Source organism: Panthera leo, chromosome B3, assembly GCF_018350215.1.
Source record: "Panthera leo isolate Ple1 chromosome B3, P.leo_Ple1_pat1.1, whole genome shotgun sequence".
NCBI classification, from domain to species: Eukaryota; Metazoa; Chordata; class Mammalia; order Carnivora; family Felidae; genus Panthera; species Panthera leo.
In genome coordinates, this window is record NC_056684.1 from 40172168 (window position 1) to 40180877 (window position 8710).

Genomic DNA, 8710 nt, shown 5'->3' on the forward strand with positions numbered 1-8710 from the left:
GGGGCAGAGAGAGAGGGAGACACAGAATCTGAAGTGGGCTTCAGGCTCTGAGCTGTCAGCATAGAGCCTGACATGGAGCTCGAACCCACAAACTGTGAGATCATGACCTGAGGTGAAGTGGGACGCTTAACTGACTGAGCCACCCAGGCGCCCCTGTCAAATTGTTTTCTGAGGGGGTTGTGCCAATTTATATCCCCAGTAACTGCCTAAGATATGTTATGGTCCACATCCCCTTCTACCTTTGTATTGTCAAACTTTGAAAACTTTGTCAGCAAAATGGACATACAGTGGTATTTATTATGGTGCTTATTGCTTTTCCTGAATGCTAATGAGGTTAGGTATGCCCTCACATGTTTATTAGCCATTTATATTTTCCCTTCAGTAAAATGCCTATTCATATCTTTGATTCATTTTTCTCTTGTATTGTTTATGTTTTTTGTTAACTGATTTGTAGGAATTCTCTATTTTTTCTTATATATTCTTACTACTAATCCTTTGGTTATATAAAATAATTTCTCTTCTCCCAGGTTGTAGCCTTATCTTTTCACTTTACTCAACGTATCTTTTGATGAGAAGTTCTTAATTGTAACAAATTAAGATATCGGATTTTTTCTAAAGGGCTTCATGTTAACTTTGAAGTTCTCGATCCATCACTCCAGTCTAAAGTGATTTTTTTGTATGTGGTGTGAGGTAGGAGTTCTTTCTCTTCCATATGGATAACTGAATTTTCTAGGTTGAACAGTCTTAGAGCCAATCTTTTTCTTTTTCTTTTCCTGGAACCAATCTTAACTGATTTTGAGGGGGTAGGGAGGAAGGGCCCAGCGAAGTCCGACTGACACAGAATTCCCCCTAAACCTGACCAAGGACTTCTTGAGGGGGTCATATCCAAGGAATCTAGAGACAAAAAAAAGGCTACATCGCATCTTTGCCCAACTAACACCTGCCTGCTTCTGAGCTCAGCATTAACTATTTCATTAGTAGGCATAACATACATATATGGCAAATAATAATACGAATGGTAATAATTCAAATAGTATTGAAAAGTATCAGATGAAAGGTTAAATTCTCCCACTTCCAGAATCACTGCCCAGAGGTACCACTTTAGTAGTAAGTGATTTTTACCTTTTGTGAATTCTCTCCCTATCTGCAAGTGGTATGTTTAATGCCTCTGTTTTTTGATGTATCCACCCTAGAATAACTATTCATTCTCTGCTGGAAAAGTTAGTTTCCTTGCATCTGCCCCGTCTCTCCTCCCTTCTTACCCCATTCTCAGTATTTGACTTTTTAAAAACGAATGCTAAATGTTATGCCAATTCCTGCAGCTGCTGCCGCAGCTATATTTCAGGAAGCCCAGCCCTGTGGGGCTGCCGCCAACCTCCCCCCCCTCCCCCCCCCCCTGCTCCCCGCCAACCCAGGAGGATGTCAGAAAGGACATCCCATCACCCCATTTCCTGACTACAGGCATCAACACTGAACTGGACAGAAGGAAAACAGCCTTTTGGTGTCTGGGGCTCTTGCTAACAAGGGTGCAAACGAGAAGAGCGGGAGTGGGAAATGAGAGCCTTGGGAGAGCAGGAGAAGAGTGTTGCGCGCAGATTCCACCTGGTTGATGCCCTGCCACAGGCTCCTGTGTGACCTTGGGCAACTCTCTTCCCTGGTCTCTCCATCTGTAAATTGCAGGTTATCAGGGTCATTCCCACTGTAAACTTTCCATGCTAAGAATTAGAGTGGCAGCTCAGGGGAGGACTTTCTGATGAGGAGTAGTGACGCTCTCCAGAGAGACAGGGTGACAACACAGTGATAGTAAGAACAGCTGCTGCTTCCTGGGTTCTTCCTGTGGGCCAGGCACTGTCCAGATGCTATGCATGCACGATCCTACTTAATCCTCGCAACCCTCAGCTGGGTGTTATTCTCCTCATTTAACAAATGAGGAAACTGGAGGATCAGAGAGGTTCAGCAACTGGTCAGAGGTCACAGGGCAGAAGATCTGTACCACCAATCAAATCCATCACCCAGTCCCGTTGAAGAGCTAAGATATTTGAAAATGCTGAAAACCTCCAGAGTCCCTCTGGGCTTCCAGAAATAGGTTGGAAGGTGGGAGCTTAACCCTTCCTAAGCTCATGGAGGCAGTGATTCTCAGGCCCACTGAAAGGATTGGCCTAGCCCAGGCCCAGGGGGTCATTCTGAGACCAATTCCTTTCAGGGGACTTTTGACAGCCAGACAAGAGCGGGGGACTCTTTGGCCTGGGGAGACCTTTGCTCACCCATAGCAAGGACCTCAAACAGTTCAGAATGGCTTGGAGGCTATTCCTTTCCCAAAGCCCTCCCCAGAGACAGAGTTGTTCACACACTCCCCACCCCACTGATAGGCACACTCTCAGCCATACCACATCCTGGGGATTCTGGGGACCCACAGGCCTCAGCCTCAGCATGGCCTGGCACTGGCCCCAGCTGGGGCAGGTCGACTTCCCTTCAGTCCCAAGGCCACAGGCCGGGAAGGAAATGAAGGTGGGAGGGGCCCAGAAATGCTGACTTGGTTGGAAGGCTGACTGGGAGGGAAGAAGCACAGAAAGGCCCAGCCCAGCGCTATGGGCAAAGCCAGAAAAGCTGCCTGGGTATCTCTGCGGATTCAGGGCCACAAGAGCCTCTCCTTGACCACCCAGCACTGTTTGTGGCCAAGAGGCTGGGGGAAGAGTCCTGATTGTGTCACAGTGAAAATAAGGGACTGAACCAGAGTCTGGCCCTGGTGGCCCAGTGTATAGGGCTTTCCCCCCACCAGCAGCCAAGTCGGGTTGGTGGGCAAAGAAATGCCCATATGTTAAATAAGCCCCTTCCCTGAGAGTCTAGCCTGTAACTCTGCACTTCTGAGCTCACTATAAAGAAATGAATGAAACAAAGAGGCACAAACAAAGCTTCTTTGCTTTTCTGTGAAGGCAGGAGCCCCACCAAGCTGGGGCAAATCTAACAAATGCCCAGAGCCTAAGTCTGAGCTGCTGAACTCCCCTGATATTGTGGCCTGCCAGGGACAGGTGTCTTACACAGCCACAAGCGACTTGTCCACTCACTCCGCATGCTCTCCTGGTTACAGCAATGAGACTAGAAATTGTCCATCTAGGTCAGGGTTTCTCAAGCTCAGCACCACCGACATCTTAGGCCAAATGTTGTGGCATGGGGGGGGGGGGGGGCAGGGCAGGGTATCCTGTACATTGTAGGACGTTTAGCAGCATCCCTGGCCTTCACCCACTGGATGACAGTAGCACCCCTCGCAGTTGTGACAAACGAAAATACCTCCAGATTTTGCCAAATGTTCCCTGGAGGGCAACATGGCCCCCAGTTGACACCACTGCTCTAGATGCATTCTTCTGTCTTCTTTGGTAATAGGACTTTTGATTTCCAGCTGGCACACAGTCACCAGGGGAAAAAAGACCAAGAAAATGCAAGATCACCCCTGCAGCTAGGTGTGGCCATTTGTGATCAATGAGAGGTCGGCAAAGTGCAACTTCCAGGAAGTGTCTTTTCTTTTTCCAGGAAGTGTCTTTAAAGGGAAGGTGTATGTCCTTATGATCCCTTCTCCCTTCCCAGAAGTCAGAATACAAGTTATGTGACTGGCATCTTGTTGCTTGTAGGTCATGAAGTAGGAGTCAAGTGATAAGATGGCAGAACAGTAAGAGAAGAGGTGCTATAATAGATGACCATGGAGCTGCTATAATAGGCATGGGCTCTACTGCCGGACTTGACTCACATGAGAGAAAATTAAACTTGTGTCACTGTTATCTTGGCCTAACACCCCCAGAGCCCAGATTCTGGCCTCTGATGAACTCTCCTGACACCATGGCCTCTAGCCAGTCACAGTCAAATCTAATCCTACAACATCTAAGATATAACTCTACCATACTCATGGCTTCAATCACCCATTGTCTGCATGCGCATGATCTTCAGATTTGCTCCAGTTCAGTTCTGGTAGTTCACTGGACCCCTCCATGTAGCTTCCATCCTCTCCTCAACCTGCCTCTTCCCTGGTGCTCCCCATCTCAGGAAAGGGCACCTCCATATCCCAAGTACTCTGTGAGTCATCTGATTTTCCTTCCTCCCATTCTAGTCCTCCCACATCCATGAGACCCAACACCCACCCTCCCCGCCCCCGCCCCGGCCATCCTGCTTCCTAAAATATTCTACTCTTCCGCACCTTGTCCATTGCCACCTAACTGGTCTCCCTGCCTCCAGTCTCCACACCACAGCCTGTCTCTACCCTCTTTAAAACCCACCCATGACTCCCCTCGGTCTCTAGGACAAAGTCCAAGCTTTCTGAATGAACATCACAACCTTCTGCCACCCCGTGTCCCAGCCCCCCACCCCTTCCTCAGCATCTCCTCCTGCAGGATACCACACAAAGAATTTGCTCTAGAGCCAGTAGCCTGCTGTTCCCTCTGTCTCAAATGCCCTTCCCAATTTCCCTGTTTGGTAAACTCTTACTCTTCCTTCAAGGCCCAGACAAAAGTCACCTCCTCCGGGAGGCCTTGTCTGATTCCCTCAGCAAGAGCAGCCTGTTGAGCTCTGCTCTGTGCTGCTGCAGAACTTGCCCATCTAACACAGCTTATCCCACTGCACTCTCTGAGTGGGGGTGCCTGTCTTCCTGACTGGCAGTGAGCAATTTGGGGAGGGATCCCATTTTCTTGGAATCCACAGCACCTAATATAATGTTGGCATAGAGTAGGTGCCCAGCACACAATATTGTTACCCATTCACTAAGCCCGTACTGTGCCAGGCCCTGGGCTAGATGCTTTTTATAAATTGCCTAATTTTATCCTCAAAATCACTCTGCTGGGAGAGATGAGACTGAGATTCAGGGAGGCTGAGCAACTGCTTCAGGTCACACAAATTGTGCACGGCAATGTCAGAGACCAATTCACCAGCTGCCATACTTGGTTCTCTGGTGGTCTTAGGGCTTCACCGCACTGCCAAGCCCAGATATGGTCTCCAGGGAACCACTAATCCCCACAGCTAACCAGACCTGGGTGTAGATCAAGTCCTTTGTCCTTTAATTCAGGTAACATGTTGGGTTTCTTAAAAAAAAAAAATTAATGGTTGTTTATTTTTTGAGAGAAAGAGAAAGAGTGCTAGCCAGGGAGAGGCAGAGAGAGAGAGAGAGAGAGAGACAGAATCTGAAGCAGGCTCCAGGCTCTGAGCTGTCAGCACAGAGCCTGACACAGGGCTCAAACCCATGAACCATGAGATCATGACCTGAGCCGAAGTCAGACACCTAACTGACTGAGCCACCCAGGAGTCCCCATGTTGGGATTTCTTAAGAAGGAACTTTTAAGAGGAAATGAAGGGAAAGTCCCTCCCCCAAGTGTGTGCAAACACACACACACACACACACACACACACACACACACACACACCTATATGTACACACACACACACCTATATGTACACACACACACACACACATATTTTTAACACAACCAATGGGCAAATTCAGGTCCTCCCTCTGAGCTATTACTTCCTCTTCTCTAAAACCAGTGAGAGGGACTAGATGGTCTCAAAGATCCTTGTCAGTCCTGATATCTGTGATTCCATGGCTAGTTTCTCAGGTGGATAGTCAGCTGGTGAATTTTGTTGGGGAGAGCAGTACCCTAAAAACACAGCTATGGGAGGAGGGGGATAGGGTCATGCTGGGCTGCAAGGAGACCAGCCCCCTCCCCTTTATGACTTGACTTGAGGGGTCCAAAGGGAGAAAGACACTTGCCCAAGAGCCTTCTCCGGCCTCCTCTCCCAGGCCCTAGGATGGCCCTGACCAATATGAAGACTGCGTGCTACCTGCTGGGCCTTCAGGGGTCCTGTCCCTTCTCTTGGCCTCAGTTTGCATGTCTTCCCTTCCCTGGGCCACTGGCTGTGGTCTCCTAGGCCCTGGCTCTTTCTCCCCCCTCTAGCCAGTGGACCCTCTGGAAAGCCCCACATAGCGCAACACAGGAAGGGGAGAGAGGAGGCTGTGGGCGAGTTCCTGTGGAGGCTCGAGCTCAGCTGTAGCTGCTGGAGCCTGTCATTTCCCTTCCTCCGCCCACCCAGCTGGGAGGCTGAAGAGTTTCATCACAGCTGAGTTGTTGTCCTTATAAGGGAAGGGCCTCCTGAGCCTCTCCCTTGGGCCATGGCTGGCTGGTGGAGAGCCCAGCCAGCCTGGAGTGTCCTCCAGGCTCCAAAAAAGGTGGGGATACCCCAAGCCCCAAGTCAGCCAGAGGTTCCCTAGGCTGAGTGTCCATCTGAAGTCAGACTGTCCAGAGAAAAAGCAGGAAGCCCATGGTGGCCCCAGGCCAGGGCCCCAGGGGATCAGATCCAGATCCTGGCACTAACTTGTTGTCTCCTAGGCAAGTTGTTTAAGCTTGAATTACTAACCTGTAAATGGAGTGAACATAAATACAGCTTTCTCATGAGGCCACTGTGGTGACAATGGGAGGTGAGTATAGGCCTGCTAAATAGGATGTGTCCTGTGAGGCCACCAGGGTTTGTTAAACATTTTTTATGAGGCAGGCCACAGGCTAAGTGTTTCACAGAAACGCTGTGAAAAAGGGAGAATTAGCCCATTTTATAGACAGGAAAAACTGAGGCAGTTTGCCTAAGGTCACTTGTTCTAGTTGTGTCTACCTCCAGATCTAAAGTCATGGTTTTCTACCTGCTGCTTCCTCCAGGATCTTTGTTCCTTTAATAAAATTATGACAACAGGGAGGAATGTTCACCATCATCTCTCTACCCCCATGTTCCCCCCCAGAGCCTCCTCATAACGACATAGAAACCTCCACCTGAGTGTGTATGTGGCCTTTTCTGACAGCAATGTCTCATATGTCTCTGACATGTCTTGTGTCAGGGACATGAGAATAAAGGTCAGGAGGCAGGAAACAGGATTTGGAGGAGGGACACAACACAGTGGCACCGGAAAGACACAGGGAGCTTCCAGGGCCCAGGCTCAGGCAGGGGCAGAGGTAGGGGCAATCCAAATGCCACCCCCCACCCCACCCCAACACTCCCTTCCCCTCTGTCTGAATATGGCCACCTTGTGGTTTGCAAAACCCTGCATTGCAACTACCCACAGGACTTCAGGCCACTGAGATATTGCAGCCACTATTCAAATGAAAGGCCTCCCCTTTTCCACATAGGCCTTCAGCCTCCAGAACCAGAGGGAAAGTTCTCACCACATCCTTCCTCAGCCCTATAGCTGGCCACTAAGACCTTTCCAGCAGCTGCTGTCTCCAAGGTGACCTTCCAGAGGGAACCTCATTCCTGGGCAAGGGGCAAGTGACACCCCTACCAATAAAGGGGTTCTTCTCCCTTACCTTGATTCCTCCTCAGAGATAAGGGACCTGTGAAGGTGAAATGATTCACCTAGGGTCTGCAGGCCACTCTTCAGCATGGCTATGACACATAGGCCAGTGGCAGGGGAATTCAGGCAGGACTCAAGGGTCATTGCCAGTCAATAGACCCTGAGTCAGGTGCTTCCTGTTATGTTGGCCACTGGACTTGTCCGGCAGCCCTCACAGAGGAGGAAGGGAGCCAGCCTTTGGGGAGCACAGCAGTGCTTTTTCACATCAGGGAGTAGGGACATTGTAAATCTTCCTTTCATGGGTGAAGAAACTGAGGCCCTTGAGGCTGAGGAGTCACCAAGGTCTCTGGGTGGGACCTGAACCTTGGCAGTTTGACTTGGAGCTCGGTACACTGGCCCAGGGGCTTCCAAAAAGCACTCAGTGAAGCCCTGGGATCCTGCTGAGATGCATTAGGGGTTCCATGGGCACATGGCAAGGCCCAGGCTAACCCCTAATCAGGACCAGGCTCTGAGGTTAAAATAACAGCTGGAATCATTTTGAATCATTATAGGGAACACCTGTTCAGGCAAGACTCCTCAATGAATACTAAATCTAGGGGGAAATTTTGATGAGGTGTAACATACTTGTGCAGTCTTAAAATATCTCCCAGATTGTTAGTTACAAGAGAAAAAAAAAATCGTAACTATACAATAGAAAAATCAGACACCTTGACCAGAAGATCAAAATTGACATCACCAATGAAGGATGAATGAAGGTCGTATGTCTCCAGATGTGATGCCCTGAGAAGGACCTAGTATCCCCTATACAGTTTTCTGGCTAAGAATCCATAACCTCAATCTAATTCAGAGGAAACCTCACAATGAAAAATCCCAAGTGAGGAATGATCTATTAAAAACAGTGGGGAGGAAGAACTATATTCTTCAAACATATCCACATCATGAAAGATAAAGGCTGTGGAAACACTTCAGATTAAAGGAGACTAGAGAGACATGTATACAATATTTGAGCCTCCACTGGAGGAAAAATATGAGATTATTGGGTCAAATGACAAAACTGAAATAAGAGCGATAATAAGTATGCCAGTGTTAAACTTACTGAAGTTGATAACTGTATTATGGTTACATGAGAGAATATACTTAAATACTCACTGAAGTATTTATGGATAAGGGACCATGAAAACTAATTCCCCAATGATTCAGAAAAAAATTATATATGTTAAAGACACAAAGCACTCAAAAGATAAACCAATGGGTCAATCTGATAAAGAATACGTGGGTGTTCTTTGTACTGGTCTTATTATTGCAACTTTTCTATTCGAAATCATTTCCAAATGAAGTTTCTAAAAATTGAAAAGCATTGTGCCTTACGACACTTAGCTCCCAGCCTATAGAAAC